This window comes from Myxine glutinosa, chromosome 3 (genome assembly GCF_964187855.1).
Source record: "Myxine glutinosa chromosome 3, kmMyxGlut1.1, whole genome shotgun sequence".
NCBI lineage: Eukaryota > Metazoa > Chordata > Myxini > Myxiniformes > Myxinidae > Myxine > Myxine glutinosa.
In genome coordinates this window covers 55,930,737-55,953,668 of record NC_136263.1, presented here as the reverse complement: position 1 = coordinate 55,953,668, position 22,932 = coordinate 55,930,737, and positions in this window count along the sequence as shown.

Here is a 22,932-nt window from a genome sequence, read left to right as displayed (position 1 = left end):
ACGTTTTCAGAACTTACAAGACTGAAATAAATGCCATAATGCATCGCAAAGTACAAAATTGGGAAATCGCAAAATAATTGACATAACTACTGTACATTTGTGGACTTGAATATAGCTGTCATTAATCAAAAAGAGAGGAACATCACCGGTAATAAGTGAAATACGATCCGTGAAGTGGCGACGTTCAGAATACATCTCAGGCTTATCCTATTAATTCTAATGAGAATGAGAACAACACTCTTCGACGTCATGACATCGACTGATATGCCTCCGCCCACATTATTACGTAATCATACAAACTTGCAGCAAGTTTGATTTAAATCCATTCAGCTGTTCTCAAGTATCACATTTTTACCTGACATGACCTCTGACCTCACCAAAATCACCAAATCACATCACTTCTCACATTTGATGGCAAAATATAATCAGTTCATCTTTGCATCAAAATATACACTTTTACCAAGTTTGGGCAAAATCCCATCACTGGTTCACAAGTTAAAACAGCAACAGATTTTTTCCTTAACAGGACCTCTCACATCTTGACCCCAAAATTTAATCAATTCATGTTTACATCATGATAATACCTGTACCAGGTTTAATTTAAATCCCTGCAGCTGTTTTCAAGTTGTCACGTTTTTACTTAACATGACCTCTGACCTTTGCCCTTTGACCTCATGACCCCAAAATGTAATCAGTTCATCTTTAACGCATTATACATACCTGCACCAAGTTTGACAAAGATCCCTTCAGCCCTTCTCAATTTAAAGCAGAAACGAAATCCTATAATGGACGGATGCACGGATGTACGGATGGTCAGACGGACGGACAGACATCTGGACAACTAACCTGAAAGCATAATGCCTCCGGCGACTTCATCGGCGGACGCATACAAATTATTTTGATTTACGTCGTTTTGATTAATCATAACACTTTTCAGGAACGCATCCCCGATGCAAACCGAGCTATTACTGTAAAAAGGTAATCGAATGTCTTGCTTACCACGACCTGCCCCACATCGTACTCTTCATCCTCAACACTGAAAACACTCTCATCACTGAAATCACCGAGATCAAAGGAAGCACTCTCATTCTCATCATCTTCACCATAACAGAGAAAAGAACCTGAAGAGAGGTACCAACTCTGAAGGTTGGGCCTGACAGCAACCTTATCATCTTCACCATGACGGAGAGACGATCCTGGAAAGAAGAGGCAAAATGAACATGAAACATATATTGTGACAAAAAATATCAATGGACAGAATATCACCGTGATGTGTGTGCATTGTGCAAATGAGGCATCAATTTCACAAATTAGTCTTCGTCTTCTTCTTTGCCCACCAGGTCTTCACATACCATATCCCCGAGTAAGATGTCAAGGGCTCAGAACATGCAGAATTGGCCCACATCTTTCAGAAACTGGTTGGCTAGGCCTGACATGATTGTCGTGGGTCCAGGCAGGAATTTGTAATTTGCTCAGGGTGCCGGCATTGACTTGCCACCTCTCCATGAAAGACACTGAGAGATGTTTAATGTCTACAAACTAATGCTACCAGACAGAATACACAGCACAAGGTACATCAGAGGGACCACACATTTGTGACCAAACACACTATCTGAGAAGAACCATTTGATTTTATGAAACGGATGGAATCGCCAGGAAGGACAATGATCATGCTGTGCTTTCCACAGATGGAAGCGAGGGGAAGCTGATATTTCGGGCATCAACCCTTCATCGGACCAAAAAAGCCAACAACAGTCCGACACAGGGCCTCACCAGCAAGACTGGCTCTTCATTCGACAGTGCATGGTCAGGATGAGAAGCAAAGCAGACTGGACAGTTCGGAGGTAAATTTGCTTTGTCTGTACAGCCCTGATGGACAAAGTACAATTTATAAATGGGGGGTTCCCTTCAGGAAAAAGGACAAAGGAATGATGGTGGAAAAAACACACAAATGCATCTGAAACAGTGTTGGACAACAATAATTAAGGTAAATTTTTGTTTGTTGATGGATATTAAAAAGACTCATATTTTCCAATCAGACAGAGCCGTCTTTGTCTTTACAATCAAGACCATGCTCATCTTTAGCACAAGAATGGATTGGCAAGCACCATTGACTGAGAAGGCAGATGTACTGCTGATGCAGTGCCCCCTGCTGGTTATGGGAGGAATTTGGAATTTATCTAGGGTGCCAGTGATTGTTCCTCTACTCTTCGCGAAGGACATCATGTGATCTTTAACACTCACCACATCAGGCCGGCACGTGGGACACCCAGTTTAAGCACCATCTCACGTCATCTATCCTCATGACCATGATCTTTATAAACCCCATAAACCCTTCCCAAAACAAACCTATTACTTGCTTCCTTTCAGGGTTTCCTCCACCTCATTGATCATGTCGTTTTACATTTTCATTGAAATTGATTTGCTCTCTCACCATCATCTGGTGCCATCTATGATCCAGAAGTTGCCCCTTACGGAACGCAATTCAAATGTTTATCCAGCATCTCAATCTTTAACTTCTTCATCTATTCCATCATCTTCTCTGTCCATTTTAATCATTGCCTTCCTCCTCTTCCATCAATATTCCAAATCAGTGTTGTTTTGTATTGGTTGAGGTGATGCTCAACTTGGCCAAATATAACACATTGGGTGCCTCTGCACTATAGTTACACCTGTGACCGAGTGAAGCTGTTGAAACACCGCCATGGACGTTATTGGAGGAACAAAACAAGAAGTTTGGAGCATTCACGGGAAAGGTTACCTTTATGAGAGGAAGTTGTTTGCGTCACTGTCATGAGGAACAAGCAGCCACCACCGGCAAATTGAAAAAGAAGTAAAACAACAAACATTTTCATGTGTCTCTTCTTGTACTTGTAAATGAGGTAATTTATTTTGTGAAGATTGAATATCAAAACTCACCCTTTTGCGGCTCCACATCAACAGATACATTTTTCACTTGAGACCCAGCGAACTCTTCATCAACAGATACATTTTTCACTTGAGACCCAGCGAACTCTTCATCAACAGATACATTTTTCACTTGAGACCCAGCGAACTCTTCATCAACAGATACATTTTTCACTTGAGACCCAGCGAACTCTTCATCAACAGATACATTTTTCACTTGAGGCCCAGCGGACTCTTCATCAACAGATACATTTTTCACTTGAGGCCCAGCGTACTCTTCCTCAACAGATCCATTTGACACTTTAGGCTCAGCATTCCTGCAGAAAATAAAGATTTTGTAAGGCTGTCGTTAAATAAATGTCACAAAGAAGAAACAATGTCAGAATAAAAGTGCAGTCAGGCAGGTGAAAATCAGACTGCATTCTTTGTTTTCTACATTCAGACAGCAAACAACACCACTGCACTGTGCTTCCCGACCAACCATAGAGGGGGTGAATTTCACCAGTTGTTGTTTTTTCACCACACTTCTTTCTTTCGCCTTATAGACGGGTCAATATACAACCAGAACAGCCGTACCCCAAAAAAATTGCAAATTTTAGTTTTATTGCATTTCCTTATATTTTAAGACTTACTTAGGAACATATCAAAAGTTGGACATAAATGGACCATGGGAAAGTAAAAATTTTTGACATGATAAAAATGTCACAAAACCATGCACGATTCACTACGTCGAAAACGTCTTTGGTTTTTTATTTTTGTTTCTTTTTGTTTATATAAATTAATTTGTTCCACTGAGACCAGCTGCAAAGGCAACATTTTATAACACTTGTTTCGTGTCTTTAACAATGTTTACATCTGCTACCTGACACATGTCTTTAACAATATGACCTCCCAGCATGTAGGCTAATGACCTAATTCTTCACTGGTAGTTGTGCAGCTTGACTGAGTAACAACTCCACATGAATGAGTTAATTACACCTAATTAGGACTCAATTGGACAACGTTGTATGGTAAACATTGGAGATACAATACAATACAACCAATGAGATACAGTACAATACAACCAAGGCCAAGGCAGTAGCAAAAAGACAGGTAGGCCTATGCATACAATTGCCCCATATATTCTACATGTATTTTGTACTCCTACAACTGTAGTGTATGATGGTATTTATTTTCCAGGTTCTAGAGTTGTGGGGATGCATATTTATTTAATAGGAATGGGACCAGTTGATTGGGGGAAGGGGGGGGGGGGGGGTTCTATCAGTATGCGACTGTACATTTCCCTGGAGACTGTCGAAAGTGACACTATAGAGTCTGTGTTGCAATCAGAGTGCATTCATTTCATTGACAATAGATTGAATCAGGAAAGGAATAAACTTGCAAAGGACTCGAAAACCAGTGCACTTTGGATCAACTACCAGCGTATGTTGGGAATTGCAAGGGCACTTGTGGCAGCTGATCGGACGGGGTCCTGGGAGATGCATCTCCAAGCCATATCAGCTTGCTTGCCGATATTTGCAGCTGCTGGCCATCCCAATTACCTGAAGTCAGCTCGACTCTATCTCGAGAAGATGCTTGCGTTAGAGGATGACAACCCTGAGGTTCATCAGAAGTTCCAATCTGGTTATCATGTAATCCGGCGCAGTGACCAATACTGGGCTGGCCTAGGCTCTGATCTTGTGATAGAACAGACATTAATGCGCTCACTGAAAAGCCAAGGGGGGCTGACTCGAGGAAGTGGGATGTCAGAGCACCAGAGAGCAGTTTGGACTCTGTCTTCAACCATATCGTCCTCCTACAACCTTGCTATGCAAGAACTGACCTCGAGTAGCTACTCAACAAGTGAACAACATAAGGAGTTGACAACATCCAGGGTGAGTCGAGATGAAGCTGATCGTGGCAAAGTTGCCGAAAAACTGGACAGCTTCACACCATTTTCTGATGACAAGTCATTGCGCAATATCATCACAGGGGTTACTGCAAATGAGGATGTCAATGTTCATGACCTATTCAAAGTAGGTAGTGACATTGTCAAGAAGATGGATGATCACCCAGCTTACTCCTATTCACACAAAAGGAGTTCTAAAGCCAAGACACTTGCATTCAGCAGGGCAGTCAAAGTTGCTGAGGACCGCACAATAGATCCAGCGTTACTATTCCAGAGGTTCTTAGTGGTGTCACAGACGGGAGATCTCCAGATAGGTGAAGTGATGAAATATGAACTCTGCCCATACCCAATGTCTCTTTTTGAGGCAAAAAACATCCTGCGCCAGCCAGATAAACCACAGTTGGCGGAGGCAATAAGGAATTATGCTACAACCAAATCTGACAATGCTGTCAACCAGACAGTTCCAGGAACAGATCACTATGTTCTTGACGGGGGATCACTTATTCACCGCTTAAAGTGGACAGAGGGATTCACCTACAGTTCCATTGCAGATGAATATGCCTCATTTACAGTACGACACTATGGCAAAACTACTGTTGTGTTTGATGGTTATGAGGCTGGGCCAAGCACAAAGGACTGTTCTCATCAACGTCGGAATAGAAACAAGAATGCCACCAAGGTTAACATTACGGAGTCAACAAAATTTGTTGGGAAAAAGGAGGACTTTCTGTCGAATGAGTCAAACAAGCAGGCAATGATACTGTTGATTATAGAGGTGTTGCACAAGGAAGGCTGTGAGGTGATCCAAGCAGAGGGAGATGCTGATGTTGAGATTGCAAAAGCGGCCGTCGCAAATGCGGCTTCCAGATCTACAACCCTCATTGGAGAAGATACAGATCTCCTTCTCCTCCTGCTCTTCTATATGGTGGAGACAAACTGCATTGAACTCTATTTCCGTTCTGACAAGGCAAAATCAAATGTCTACAATATCAAAGTCCTTCAGCAGATACTTGGAAATGCAGCCTGCAGAGATATATTGTTCCTTCATGCATTAACTGGCTGTGACGCAACGTCTCGTGTCTTTGGGATTGGAAAGAAGTCAGGGTTTCAAGAATCATCAAGAAAGAAAAGGAACTGATAGACAGCTCAAAGGTGTTCTGTAAACCACAGCAGAGTCAGGATGTTATTGAAACTGCAGGCTGCAGAGCAATGGTGGCATTGTTTGAAGCAAATCAGAACGACTCATTGGCATCGATCAGATACAACATTCTCTGCAAAAAGGTTGCAAGGGCTAAGGCATTTGTCACTCCTAAAAGACTGCCACCCACATCCGCTGCCTGCAAGTTTCATTCTCTGCGGACCTATTACCAGGTAATGGAATGGATGGGCCTTTGTTGTGGAATGGAGCCAACGGAGTGGGGATGGAAGGTAGAAGGAGGAAAACTTGTTCCAGTGATGACAGACAAAAGCCCTGCTCCAGACATACTATTTCAGATGATTCACTGCAACTGTTCAGGGGGGTGCAAAACACTAAGGTGTTCATGTAGGAAGCATGGATTAGAGTGCACCAGTGCATGTGGACATTGCCAGGACAGCAACTGTGACAATATGAGTGTTGAACAAGACATAGAGGAGGAGGAGGAGGACGATGAAACTGGAATCTAAGACTAGAAGTCATATGGTACTTCCACATGTGTCAAAATTGTCCAATTTTTTATATGTTGCTTTCCATGTCATAGACTGGCAGAAACAATCAAAGAACATATATTTGTGCAAATATTTACTTTAAATTGCGAATGGTCTCAGGATTAGCACTGCATAAACTACCAGCAACGATCATAATACAAATATTGGTGCAAAATTAACTTTAAATTGTTAGTGGTCTGATGATTATCAGTCAATTTTTTTACGTTTTATCTGCCGGCAGCCATCTTGTTTTCTGACGTCACTGAGGGACTTTCCCATGCGTCAAAATTGTCCAACTTTTAATATGTTGTCTTCCACTTCATAAACTACTAGAAATAAGCATAAAACAAAAATTTGCAATTTTTTTGGGGTCAGGCAGTATATTGACCCGTCTATTATTGTCCCAAGCTCCCACACTCACCTCTGAGCTGTCCAGCCTGGGTTTGAATCCAAGAGAGTTCTAAAGTTTAAACGGGTAACTCTACATGTTTATAAAGGATAATTCTACATGGTTCTAAAGGGTAATTCTGATGGGTTTTGCTTTTCTCTCCATGTTGGTTCTCAGGCCTCACAGGTCTCTGGTGCACATGAACCGCTGCAAGTTAATAGCGTCGGTGCTGTGGTTACGTGAGTGGATGCAAGTGTGGATATTTGCAGAGGCGAATGTTTCCTGAGAAGAAGAAAGCAAGACGAAAAGTCGACCAGCGGTGTAGCTGGACTTGTTTGATACTTCACTTGAAGAAGATAGTATGATCTAGGTAGCAAATAATGTAAGTGTAAAATTATTTTGAAGCACTAAGTATCTCAGCTGGCTGTTACCATGGAAATAAAGAGATTGCACTGAGACATTGGTGTATTCGATTTGTCTCGAGTCATCAAAGAACTATACACCGCTTCAATCCAGCAACTTTGCATTCATGACAAAGAGATTGCTGTGTTACGATGATATTTACGATATTATTTTTAGTAATGTTATTATTATTATTATTATTATTGTCACGAATACGATACTGCTTTATGAAGAAACCTGGGCTAATTTGTTCGAAGCAGCCTGAAGATGAGGCATGGAGGCATGAAGTCTAAGGCCTATACGCATTGTGTTGTTGGAAGACCCGTAACTCCGAAGCTTTCGGTATTTGATGGTCATTTTAACAATGTGTATGTTTATGTTTCACACTGAATGAAAAATGTAGAGGTAGAGCATGGCGATTGTGACGATATATGACAGGTTCGACAATATGTTCGGCCTGCTGCCCTATAATTTCTAAAAAATATATATCCAGTGTCCAAAGGAACCAGTTCAGTTTGGCATTTTAATATGAAATTGGCAAAGCCGAGAAACGCACAAAACCCATTAGAATTCTCTTAATAACCCCATAGAACCAGCCTTTAGACCCCGATTAGAATTACACTTTGTAAACCTTCAGAATTAACCTTTGGAACCCTCTGGAATTACGCGTTAGAACTATTTGGAATTACACTTTATAAACCTTAAGAATTACACCAGAATCTATTAGAATTACCCTTCAGAAACCTTCAGAATCACCCTTTAGAATCCATTGGAATTATCCTTTATATACCTTTAGAATTATCCTTCAGAACAAATTAGAATTACCATTTAGAACACATTAGAATTAAACACGGTGGGATAGAGGTTCTTCTTCTTCATTTTGGACGGAAAGACAACCAAATAAAAGACAGCCACTCTTGACCCCATCCCCTCCAGCTTTGTCAAGGCCTCCCTTCCTGCTCTCTCTCCACTTATCATTGCAACAATAAACTCCTCCCTGTCTACAGGCATCGTCCCACCATCCCTCAAAATTGCTGCTGTTACCCCCATTCTGAAAAAACCTGGACTAAACCCTGACACCCTAAATAACTTCAGACCCATCTCCAACCTACCCTTTCTGTCAAAGGTTTTGGAACGCGCTGTAGCCACTCAACTCAAACATCACCTCTCTGCCAATAACCTGTATGAAACATTCCAATCCGGATTCCGCTCCAACCACAGTACTGAAACTGCTCTCCTCAAAATCACCAACGACCTTCTCCTCTCCTCTGACGCTGGCAACCTCAACATTCTCATCCTCCTCGACCTCAGCGCCGCCTTTGACACCATCGATCACACCATCCTCCTCACCCGACTTGAAACCACCTTTAACATTACCGGCACTGCCCTCTCTTGGATTAAATCATACCTCTCTGACAGACGTCAGTTCATCTCCATCAATAACTGCAAATCCCCCACTGCTCCCCTCCCCCAAGGTGTCCCCCAAGGTTCAGTTCTTGGCCCCCTCCTCTTCATCCTTTACCTGTCCCCCCTCGGTCACTTAATCCGCCGTCATGGTCTCCAATTCCACTGCTTCGCCGATGACATCCAGCTTTTCATCTCCACCAAGTCCATCTGCACCACCACCCACTCTATCCTGACAAACTGCATCACTGAAATAAAATCCTGGCTTCAAATCAACTTCCTCAAACTTAACTGTGATAAATCTGAAATAATCATCATTGGCCCAAAAACGCTCACCAAGTCCACCCATAACTTTGCCCTCAACATCGACGGTTTCCCAGTATCCACCTCCCCTCACATCCGGAATCTTGGCATCATCTTTGACCAAACCCTCTCCTTCGACAAATACACCAAACAGATCACAAAGACAGCCTTCTTTCACCTGAAAAACATCGCCCGTCTCCGTCCATCCCTCTCCTCCGTGGCTGCAGAAACCCTCATCCACGCCTTCATCACTTCCCGTCTGGACTACTGCAATAGCCTCCTTTATGGTTCACCCTCAACAATCACCAATAAACTCCAATACATTCAGAACTCCGCTGCCCGTCTACTCACCCATTCCCGGACCCGTGACCACATCACCCCCGTCCTTTACAAGCTTCACTGGCTCCCATCTCCCAGAGAATCCAGTACAAAATCCTCCTCTTGACCTACAAAGCCCTCCATAACCTGGCCCCATCCTACCTGGCTGACCTCCTCTCCAGACACACTCCCACCCGCAACCTCCGCTCTGCTGGTACCAACCTCCTGACCCCCCCCCCCATCCGGACCAAATTTAGATCCTGGGGGGACAGGGCCTTCTCCATCGCTGCTCCCACCCTCTGGAACTCGCTACCTCACACCATCAGAGACTCCTCCTCACTCACCACATTCAAAACATCACTCAAGACCCACCTGTTCAACACTGCATTCAACATTTAACCCACAGCATCTAACCCCTGACTATCTCCTCTCCTTCTCCCTCCTTTGTGCTTTGAATATTTCCCTATTGATTCTTTTTTTTTTGCAATTGTTTTTATGTTTTGCTATGCATTATGTTTTGCACTCTGTCAAAGCGTCTTTGGGCTTCCTGAAAAGCGCGAAATAAAATAAATGCATTATTATTATTATAATAAATATTGAAGCGGCTTCACCGCTTAAAAGCGGTGGTAACTTTATTTTGAAGTGAACAGACAGACATGTCAACAGACAGACAAACAGACTGGTGGAGAACAGATAAATAGACGAGAATGGGCATTCGGTAGAGCCAATATCTCTGAAAGGTTTAGTAGTTTATGTTTTGCATCCCACCAATAGGCCGGATCCGATTCCGGATGTGAGCCAAAATCAAATTGCCTTGTTCTTGTCACCTACGCAAATCATGCACCTCGTTTTGTTATAACTCATCCACAATATCATGCCATACGAGGTGTGTTCAAAAAGTATCCGACCTTTGTTCATAAAAAATACTCGTATCCAGATACAACAAACTTACGCTAATCTCCTTCAAAGTAGTCCCCTTGGGCTTGGGCGTGAATTTTTTCCCACCTGCAGAAGCTGTCATTCGACGGCAGACCGCCGATGAGTGTGGAAGTGTCAGTGAGCGCCGTCGGATTTTCGTTTTTGACAAAATGACGGAAAAACTTGAACAACGCTACTGCATCAAATTTTGTTTAAAGCTTGGCGATTCCCAAGTGGAAACGATCCGCAAGATTCAACAGGCCTTCGGGGACGAAGCAATGAGCACCACACAGATAAAGGAGTGGTACAACCGCTTCAAGGATGGCCGCACATCAGTGGAGAGTTCACAATGCAAATCACAATTTTGTGCAATGGAGTCGCACAAAATCACAATGGAGTCGCAATGTGATGTGTGCAATTGTCACAATGTCAAAGTGGATTTGCAAAATCAAATGTGAAAAATTCACATTTGTGCAATTGTCAAATCAATTTGTGTGCAAATTCACAATGGATTGTGAAATGTTGTCAATCACAATGCAATGTGAAAAACAATTGTGAAATTGTTTCACAAATCACACAATTTCCAATTCGACTTTCACAATGTGAAACAATGCACAATTCACAATCATTCGACGGTGATTGTAAATGGAGTCCATTGTGCTCCATTGTGAATTGCATTGTGAATTGTGAATTGTGAATCACAAATTCTCCATTGTGGAGAACACATTTACATTGTGAATTGTCACATTGTGAATTGCAATTCACACATTGTGAATTGTGAATTTCACATGTGAATGTGAATTTTGCACACAAGTTGATTTGACAATTGCACAAATGTGAATTTTTCACATTTGATTTTGCAGATCCACTTTGACATTGTGACAATTGCACACATCACATTGCGACTCCATTGTGATTTTGTGAGACTCCATTGCACAAAATTGTGATTTGCATTGTGAACTCTCCACTGATGTGCGGCCATCCTTGAAGCGGTTGTACCACTCCTTTATCTGTGTGGTGCTCATTGCTTCGTCCCCGAAGGCCTGTTGAACCTTGCGGATCGTTTCCACTTGGGAATCGCCAAGCTTTACACAAAATTTGATGCAGTAGCGTTGTTCAAGTTTTTCCGTCATTTTGTCAAAAACGAAAATCCGACGGCGCTCACTGACACTTCCACACTCATCGGCGGTCTGCCGTCGAATGGCAGCTTCTGCAGGTGGGAAAAAATTCACGCCCAAGCCCAAGGGGACTACTTTGAAGGAGATTAGTGTAAGTTTGTTGTATCTGGATACGAGTATTTTTTATGAACAAAGGTCGGATACTTTTTGAACACACCACGTATATCGTTTTTGGCCGTATCACTTAATGGTGAAGAATCACTTGAAACTTAAAAAATTCTGGTGTTGGGATTTGGATATTCACCAAATTTGAACCAAATCTACGACATATCGGTTTTAGCCGGAGCTTATCACTCAATGGTGAGGAATCACTTTTTTAAATCCCAGATCTAAATCTTCACCAAAATTTCATCATTTCATCCTCGTCACACACTCAACCTCTCCATCAAATTTCTCCGAATCCATCCACAACTCAGATATCCTCTTCACAGACAACCAAATAAATAGACAGACAGGGGTGCAAACAACATAACCTCCATCCGCTGATGGTAGCAGAGCAACAAACATGGAGAGACAACGGATCTGGTCCAAACAGTTAGCTTTGATAAACTGGAAAGACACATGGCACGATTGAAGTTTAACGCACTCGGACCTGGAACTGGAAGTTCATCTTTATTTTGTTCAATACTTGCCCTGCTGCCATATTATAAGTTCACATCCTCCATCACCATGCTCTTCCATTACGCTCCATTTTGCAGAGAAACAATAAGAATTGAAGATGTAAAAAGAGAACAAAGGAGTGTCGGTTACCTTAAAAATTCCACCGGCTGATTTTCCTTGAACCATGTGTGGTTCACAATTTCCTGCAAAACAATGGATGTGTTGGAATAAAATATAAACATGATCAGGAAACACCTGCACTCGTGAGCAATTGCATTTTGATCCACAATAACAAGAGGTCAGTAACCCCAGCATGAGTGAACATTCCTGTTTATGCAAATAAAACACTGCAGTTGAAAACTGTGTCAATCCCTCACCGTCATAGTGAGCCTCTTAAATGGATGCTTCTGAAGCGTCGCAGTCAGAAGGGAAACCAATGTTCCTCTTGCAGAGTTTGGTCGACTGTTTCCCACATTGAAGTCAGTCTTGTCATGTACTATCTGCAAAGAAGCAAAACAAATGTATTTGTGACCGAATCCTAAACATTCGTCCCAATTGTAATTACATTTGCAAAATAAGCATATTCCAAACAAGCACTCACTGATGCAATGACCAAGTTTTGACTTGAAACGAATAAAATACATTTTCATTCATCAATTATTCTTGATACAGTGCCTTCAGAAAGTATTCACACCCCTTGACTTTTTAAAAAACATTTTGTTGTCTTATAGCCTGAATTTAAAATGGATTACATTGAGATTTTTTTTGTCACTGATTGACACATAATACCGTATTTTCTAGTATTAACTGCACCTTTTTATTTACAAAAAAGATAAAAGTTGGGGGTGTGGTTAATATACAGATATACAAAAATAAGTCTTAAAAACAATAAATGCGGAATTTCAATTATACTAGTGAGGTACCCATGCTACGCACGGGTGGGAGGCCAGAAGCAAACAGACAATGCAGAAACGGTTAATGCTAAAGCATGAAACCAATAAATTCCAAATTCCTGTAGTACCTTCAGTCACACATCAGACATGGACAGCAAGTTCGTGAAGGACTTCCATGAAAAACGTTCCCGTTTGCAAACAAACAGGTACGTGTGTTCCATATCCAGTCAATGGTGAATCTGCATATGGCGATCCGCTAATGTCACGTTTAGAAAGTAGAAACCACCACGGCATTCCATCATTCACTTGAACTCAATATCTCTTTTTTCATTCCAAACAGCATAACTCCAATCACAAATGAAATTAAAACTGCGGGCAGTGATGATCCGGGGACCATGCCGCTCCATCCCGCCATGTCACGTGACCTATGACGTCATAATTAGGATATGCATCCAATCAAGTGACATACTATAATTGGTCAAAGTTTCAACTCAATCAATCAAAAAATAAAGACAGATGCATTTTATAAGTTTGCATTAAATCCAATATGGCCGACAGATCACATGACCTATGACATCATATTTATGATATGTATACAATCACATGGCGTTCTACAAGTGTTCAAAGTTTCAACTCAATCGGTCAAAAAATGAAGGCAGGGATGCATTTTTAAAGTTTTTTTAAAATCCAATATGGCCACCGTGTCACGTGACCTATGACATCATAATTATGATATGCATCCAATCAAGTGACATACTATAATTGGTCAAAGTCTCAACTCAATCGATCGAAAAATTAAGACAGAAATGCATTTTGAAGGTTTTCAAAAAATCCAATATGGCCGCCATGTCACGTGACCTATGACGTCATAATTAGGAAATGCATCCAATCACATGGCGTACTAAAAGTGGTCAAAGTTTCAACTCAATCGATCGAAAAATGAAGGCAGGGATGCATTTTAAAGGTTTGCATTAAATCCAATATGGCCGCCATGTCACGTGACCGATGACATCATATTTATGATATGTATACAATCACATGCCATACCATAAGTGGTCAAAGTTTCAACTCAATCGGTCAAAAAATGAAGGCAGGGATGTATTTTAAAGGTTTGCAAAAAACCAAATATGGCCGCCATGTCACGTGACCTATGACGTCATAATTAGGATATGCATTCAATCACATGGCGTACTAAGTGTTCAAAGTTTCAACTCAATCGATCGAAAAATGCAGGCAGGGATGCATTTTAAAGGTTTGCATTAAATCCAATATGGCCGCCATGTCACATGACATATGACGTCATATTTAGGATACGCATCCAATCAAGTGACATACTATAATTGGTCGAGGTATCAAGTTCATCTGACCAACGGTTTGGCCTGTAGGTCGATACAAAGTTCACGGCATCACAATATTAATTAAATAAATTAAACCAAAGCATTCAGCATTCAAATTAAATAAATTAAATATTAAAACCAAAGCATTCAGAATCATTGGAATTTCCCACGGTGAAGCTAACTCCAAGGGCCTCTCACTCACTCACCGCAGGCAGGTTGGTGGTCTTTCCGTCTTCTACCGACTCCTCTCTGGCCTTGCACCCCCAGCTCTCTCTGGGCTCTGTCCCGCAAATATTCCGACAGGTCGCACAAGATCTGCCTGCAACCCTCTTATGGTTAAACTGCCAAAATCAAGACTCTCTGCTCACCTTCACTCCTTCATTCCTCTTTTCTCCCGCCTCTGGAACAAACTCCCTCACTCTCTTCAATCCCACTCCACCCTCCAGGTCTTTAAAACAGCTGTTCACCACCATCTCTTGTCTTCCCCAATCCAAAATCTTGATCTTTTCTATCCCCGCTAATTTCACCCCAATTCCACTTTTTTGAAATACCAACTTCTGTCCTGGAAGTCCTTGTGTTTTATACTTCTTCCACCCCCCCCCCCCCTTCCCACGCCTCCTCCCCCCAAGCCCTCTCCCTCCCACACATCTCCCTGCTCTTAAATGTTGTGTGCTCTCAAGTGTTTGTGTGCTTCCCCTTCTCTTGTCTTCCGCTCCCTCTTTTTATATACTTTGTTTGTCTGGTTGATTTGTTTGTGAAGTAAATGTCAGCTCTTTCACGAGCCTCGATTCAGTATTAAAAAAAAAAAAAAAAAAAAAAAAAAAAAAATGCAGAGTCAGTACTTTTTTAATTGGCGCGCCGTCGACTAATTAAGCAAAAAATTAAAAAATCGGAGAAAAGGGCGTTCTTCGCCTTGGGGTGTACTATATGTGTGCCAGGTTTCAACTCAATAGGTCGAAAAATGAAGGACGAGATAGATTTTTAATATTTTCACTAAATCCAATATGGCCGCCACATAACGTGACCTATGACGTCATACTTAGGATATGCATCAAGTCATATGGTATCCCGTACATGGTCAAAGTTTCAAATTCCTACGATGAAAGGTGTGACCTGTAGGTCACCAACAAATTTCATGGAATCTGAATAATAATAATTAATCTGAGCGATTTCAAAAGGGTACCTATGGTCCCCTAATAACATTAGTATAAAAAAACAAAACTTTTAACAACATTCGTGACATAAACAAATATTTAAATCCTGATGTGAAGTTCAGTACGGTTGGGTGAATACAATTACGAATTCAAAATCGTAATTGTATTCACTCAATTCCAATCATCAACTGATACTTTAACAAAACGATGAACACGATTAACATTTAACGATTAAACATTACGATTGAATGACGGTTGTATTGGGATATTATCAAACCCACGCATTGCGTAATCTGTCCACTTCCGGATTCGCTGCAGGTTCGTAATTCTCATCAAAATCTAAACAGTATTTGCAGAATTTCAATAAAAGCCACATCACTGTTCATATTGGTAAATATTATTCCATCGTGTTTGGAAAAACTTGAAAATTGGAAAACTTGGAAAAACAATATAGCCTATTTTACTCCAGGGGGTCCGACGATTACCCACCCAAAATATCGTTGCGATCGGTTCAGCTGTTTTTGCGGTACCTTCGAACGGACAGACGGACATTTGGTGAATTATCGTAAGATTCCAATTGTCACACATATACCAGTAGATATACATTCTACATATTGGGGAATGTTTACAGCTCCACGTCTGGGTTTACAATGGCTCCTATGATACTTCGGTGCCAGGCCCCCAATCAGAGAGGCCCATAATGACCAATGTAGCTTTTTTTTTAAAGTGTATATATTGCGTTATGTTTAAATAGACATGATGTGTAGAATATAATGCTGCTTTAAAAAAAATTGGGGCAATACACCTGGGTGCTCTCCTGGTAGAATAAAGCAGTTTACTTCACTGACTAAAGGTATTTTAACAGGTATCACACCTGTTAAACAGGTATCACCAAACAGGTAACAGGTATCACCTGACCAAAGGTATCACCTATTTTAAACCAATTTCAACGATTGCTTGAACACAGGGCAGCATGTAGAATCATACCAACGTAATCATAAAACTATAAACAAACAAACAAAATACCTTTTTGGGGGCAACGCCCCCCCCCCCCCCCCCACTCAACCACCCAAATACCTCCTTTGACCCCAATTTTCCTAATGCCTTTAACAAACATCGGTACATCACGGGTGATGAAAGTTGTGATCAAGCTTCATCAAAATTGTGTTTGTAGTTTCGGAGAAGAGAGCAAATACCTGTTTTGGAGGGGTCAATCCTGGATCCACTTTGACCCCTGGTAGTCCCTCTTAGACCCCAATTATCTGATGCCAAAAAGAAACTTGAGTTGCATCATACCAAATATAATTTGTGCCAAGTTTGGCCACAATCCCATCAACGGTTTCGGAGAAGAGCTTGAAAGCGTTTACGAACCGACAGACTGATGGACGGACTGATGGAGGAATGACACGCCATTGCATAAGCTTCCCGGAACTAAGTTCCAGGTGTCGGGGAACCAGGAAATCAATGTCCCCTCTGGGTTGAGTTGGAGCGTGGCTTGCAGAGACCTTCAGATATCAAATAATTACGGAAGAACCAGCAGCAATTACAAAAGAAACAGTTAGAAAATAAAACAGCACAATAATACAGAGATAAGTACAACAGAACTCTCTGATAATCTCTGAATCAATGCGTCTCAAGTTCAGCCTGTATAAGATTGTCAAACACAACAGTGGGATGCAAATGTGCAGGTGTGGGGTGGGTGAATATGGGGCATGAGTCACCCTATCTACTTTGGGATGCTTGTTTTGTGTCAAAGAATCAAAAGGAACTGTGTGAGGATACAATACGTCAAAGAGAGTGGAAGTGTGTTGTCTGAACCGCCGGACAAACCTTGATTCATGTTGTCTTACTCTGAAGTCCTTTCATTAGAATTATCTGCTGGGCTAGAGGTTGTTTAGCCTTTGCCGGCACAAATGGCTTTGATCATTGTGCTCCATGTTCTTGTCCAAAATCGAGCAACATTTTCTGTCTCTCTTGTAGACACTGTGTCTCCTTCAAATAATTTCATTATCCCACTGTCCCTTTAACCTACATATATAGACTAAGTTTATATAGAATATATATGTCCTTATCCTAATAGTTATAAGTACGATTAACTTCATTCAGATCGACATAAAGAAGACCAATTACAAGAGCAGAGTTTTTACACTCATTATTAAAGCAGCAATCACCCATTTCCTGTGTTGTTTTAATCGCGGCTACAGGCATTAGCAAAGCAGCCTCAAGGTCAGGTGGATGTCATCTCAGCAAGCTTGCTTTGAAGTACAAGTTTAGCTTCATTAGATTTCAGAATTAATTCGTAAACTGTTTCAGATTAAATTTTTCTTCCACACAGGTGAGCTAAAAACACATGATTTAAATTCAAACAAGCATTATGCCTAGGTCCCCCGTCGGTGAAGTGATGTGAGTTGACAAAGTGGAAGACGCAAGGCGGCCATCTTGCATTTTGACGTGGTGACCCAATTTTCAATAGCATTCTCCCTCATGCGTAGATACACCCACACACCAGATTAGAAGTTAGTAGATCGTTTATTTTTCAAGATATTTAGCTCACAAGGTTCAGACATATATATGGTGGAGGCCATCTTGGATTTTGACGTGGCGAACCAATTTTCAATAGCGTTCTTCCTTATGCCTAGATACACCCACACACCAGATTAGAAATTGGTACTTCGCTTATTTTTCAAGATAGTCCGCTCACAATGTTCAGACATACTTGGTGGTGGCCATCTTGGATTTTGACGTGGGTTGCACCCACACACCAAATTAGAATTCGGTCCTTCGCTTACACACGCACGGACGTACGCACGCACGGACGGACACACAGACAGAGGGGAAAACCATAGTCCCCCTTTCGCTCCGCAGTGCAACGGGGGACAAAAACACCCCCATTTCCCAGCGTGTGACATCACCACACTCTTTAATGGCGTGCATCCCATTTCCAGTTTGGTATGTTTGCGTTTTACGTGTGCTCTGTTTGCACATTTTTGGAGCAGTGCGCATCGGATATTTACACCATTTTTTGGAATTGCGTAACTCGAGCGTGTCAGTAATGCTGCGATTAAATTTTCGCACTGAACAACATGAAAACGTGTTCGTGATAACACCTGGATTCTGGCTAAATTGCCTTCCCTCTCCATCCTCTTCCACTCTGTTTCTGGAAATGCTCAATATTAACCTCTACCTCTTAAAATGGGAATGTCGTTTTAATTTACATGTTTTCATTTGCAACACCTGCTCAACACTTGCTCTCAGGCTGAAGGCAAGGAGTTTTCCCAAGGAGGATGACATTGTGAACTTCAACACGAGCCCGTCATGGGCCTACATGTTAATGGCATGTTATGATCTGTCGGTTCGGTGCTGCACACACATCTCCCAACATGCACACGATGACACAGCTGATAAGACTACGCACTTCCAGTCCTACATGAAGCTTCGCGGGAGTATAATTTTTTTTTTTGCGGTGAAAAACAGGGGTGCGGTTAATACACCAGAAAATACGGCACCCCAAGATGCCAGAGTGGAATTTTTTTCCAACAATTTTTCACAAAATAATTGACAGTGAAATACAGCAGTATCTAATATTCATAAGTATTCAAACCCCTGAGTCAATATTTCATAGAAGCACCTTTGGCAGCGATTAAAGCTTTGAGTCTTCTTCAGTATGTATCGGCTTTGCACATCTGGATTTGGGGAGTTTCTCCCATTCTGCTTTGCAGATTTGCTCAAGCTCTGTCAAGATGGATGAGGAGTGTCGGTGAACATCATTCTTCAAGTCTTCCCACAGATTCACAATGCGATTACGGTCTGGGCTATGGCTGGACCAGTGGACCACTGAAGGACTTTCAGGTTCTTGTTCTCAAGCCATTCCAGTGTTGCAACACTGGCTGCACCAGCAGCCGAGTGGCTGCACACGAACCACCCACATTGTTCCCTCTATCCTTGCAAGTCGCCCAGTCCATGCTTTTTTTCTCAGGAATGAACTCAATCTGGCCACTCTCCCACAAAGCCTAGATCTGTGAAGTGCTGCAGCGACTGTTGTCCACCTGGCAGGTTCTCCCTTCTTAGCCAAGGAACTCTGTGGTTCTGTCAGAGTGATCATTGGGTTCTTGGTCACCTCTCTGACAATGGTCCTTCTTGCCCGGTTGCTCAATTTTGTCGGACAACAAGGGACTACCCCGGGAGAGTCTGGGTAGTTCCATATTCGTTGCAATTCCTCATGACGGAGCTCACTGTGCTCTTGGGAACTTTCAAAACCCTAGTAATTGTTTCATCCCCTTCCCCAGATCTATTCCTCCTCAAAATTATATCTCGGAGTTCTACGGACAGTACCTTGGACTTGATGGTCGCGTTTCTGCTATGACATGAACTGTCAACAGTGGGACCTTATATAGAAACGTGTGCTTCTTTTAAAATCATGTCCAATCAATTGAATTGGCCACGGGTGTTCCCCAATCAAGTTCTGGAGACATCTCAAGGACGATCAAAGGAAATTGGATGCACATGACATCAATTTGAAGTATCAGAGCAAAGGGGTTGAAGACTTATTGACATTTCAGCTTTTCTTTTTAAATTATTTTGTAAAATATATATATTTAATATCCACTTTGACATTATGAGGTATTATGTGTAGATCAGTAACAAAAAATATCAATTTAATCCATTTTAAATTCAGGCTGCAACACAACAAAAAGAGAAAAAAGTCAAGTGGTATGAATACATTCTCAAGGCACTGTATGTGAAACACTCAAGACTCCCTTCATGCAACACACCCATGGCATCTTCTCCACACCACATTCATGATCATGACACCATTATAAACAATACTCACTTCAATACTAATACTACGTTCTTTAAAGCGAAGTCCACCAAATAAGTTTGTGAATAGGACGCCAAGTGCCCACACATCGACTGGGGGACCTTCGTAGCCGTGCGCATTTGTCATCTCTGGTGCAATACGGCGACATGGGCCCCATGAGGCCCTGTTCCCATACAATTTTTTACCATGTATGAAAGGTGTGGCAAAGTCAAAGTTGACGACCTTCACGATCCCCTTATTGCTGAAAAGCACGTTTTGTGGCTGGAGAATAAACAAAAATCAACATGTTAAAAAAACAGAAAACCTTTGGTGATAAATTATCTTGAAGGAAAAATGCAAATATGAATGCGATGGGAAGGCAGGACAAAAAATTCCAGAAAGACAAAACTTGAAAAAAAAAACATCCTCAACCAATGTCAGTCAGGAGTCGACATAATATGGAGGAGGTTAAAGCGTAAGCAGATAGCGAGAAGTACAAACGATAGAGTCGCAGGAAGTGAGACTTGGTTTAGCAAAATGACAGGAATCAAAGGCCACAAGATGTGGAGGTGTGAAAGGAAAGAGAAAAATCGGAGGAAGTGTCGCAATCTCAGTATAGGACAATACCATATCAAGAGAAAAGGGCGATCTGAATCAGGGAGTTAATGAAGAGTGTTCTGTGTGGATAGAGATTCGAGATGGAAGAGGCTAATCAGGAAGAGGTACGTCGAATCAGGCTCTTGGTGTCATGGAAGAGTAAGATCAAAAGGTTGGTGAAGAATTCCGAAAGGATTGTGGTGAGGGAAGAGTACTGATTGTGGGTGATATTAATTTGCCAGCGATAGATAGACTGGGTTCAGAAAAAAGGAAAGGGCAGAGGAATTTTGTGATCTTGTCCAGGATTGCTTTTAATGCAGTTTGTTGATAATAACATGAGGAGTTAGACCTCTTCTGAGGGAATAATCTGAATATGGTGGGGCAGGTTGAGGAAGAACAGCACTTATGGACGAGTGACCATAACATAGTGTGTGTAAGTGGATTCTGTGAAGACAAGATTGAGATTGGAGGATGAGATTATCAGACGTCAGGAAGGTAAATTTTGAGAGTATGAGGAGAGTTGCCTTAAATTGGGATAAATTACCAGGAGGGCAATCAGTATCAGAGAAATGTGCAACATCTTCAATATGTCGCCTTGAAGAGAGATAACAAAATTCAACACAAATTCCAACATTGGGGGGCTGTCTTTTTCAGAGTACGGCCGAGCTGGAATGGGTATTTAATTTTGATATCTTGCTTTCCATTTACATTTCAAGTTTAATCCATTATGTTGTGAACACAAAAAGGATCCATATGTGACAGATTCCCCCTCTTTCCCTCCATTGTAGGTCATTACCCAACAATACAGTGCATTCAGAAAGTATTCAGACCCGTTCACTTTTTTTACGTTTTGTTATGTTGCAGCCTTATGCTGAAATCGTTTAAATTCATTTTCTCCCTCATCAATCTACACTGAATACCCCATAATGACAGAGAAATAAAGATTTTAGAAAGTTTTGCAAATTTATTAAAAAGAAAAAACTGAAATATCACATTGACATAAGTATTCATACCCTTTGATATGACACTTGAAATTTAGCTCAGGTGCCTCACATTTCTCTTGATCATCTTTGGGATGTTTCCACACCTTGATTGGAGTCGACCTGTGGTAAATGCAATTGATTGGACATGATTTGGAAAGGCACACACCTGTCTATCTAAGGTCTCACAGCTGACAATGCATATCAGAGCAAAAACCAAGCCATGAGGTCGAACAAACTGCCTGCAGAGCTCAGAGACAGGATTGTGTCGAGGCACAGATCTGGGGAAGCCCACAAAAAAAATTCTGCTGCATTGAAGGTTCTACAGAGCACAGTCGCCTCCATAATTCTTAAATGGAAGAAGTTGGGAACAACCAGGACTCTTCCTTGAGCTGGCCGCCCGGCCAAACTGAGCAATCGGGGGAGAAGGGCCTTGGTAAGAGATGTGACCAAGAACCCGATGGTCACTCTGGCTGAGCTCCAGCGATCCTGTGTGGAGACGGGAGAAACTTCCAGAATGACAACCATCACTGCAACACTCCACCGCTCTGGGCTTTATGGCAGAGTGGCCAGACGGAAACTTCTCCTCAGTGAAAGACACCTGAAAGCCCGCTTGGAGTTTGCAAAAAAGCACCTGAAGGACTCGCAGACTGTGAGAAACAAGATTCTGTGGTCTGATGAAACCAAGATTGAACTGTTTGGCTTCCGTCTGGCCACTCTGCCATAAAGCCGAGATCGGTGGAGTGTTGCAGTGATGGTTGTCCTTCTGGAAGTTTCTCTGATCTCCACACAGGATCTCTGGAGCTCAGCCAGAGTGACCATCGGGGTCTTGGTCACCTCTCTTAGCAAGGCCCTTCTCTGCCGATTGCTCAGTTTGGCCGGGCGGCCAGCTCCAGGAAGAGTCCTGGTTGTTCCAAACTTCTTCCCTTTAAGAATTATGGAGGCCACTGTGTTCTTGGGAACCTTCAATGCAGTAGAAATTTTTTTGTGGGCTTCCCCAGATCTGTGCCTTGACACAATCAATCCTGTCTCTGATCTCTGCAGGCAGTTCCTTCGACCTCATGGCTTGGTTTTTGCTCTGATATGCATCGTCAGCTGTGAGACCTTGTATAGACAGGTGTGTGCCTTCCAAAATCATGTCTAATCAATTGAATTTACCACAGGTGGACTCCAATCAAGGT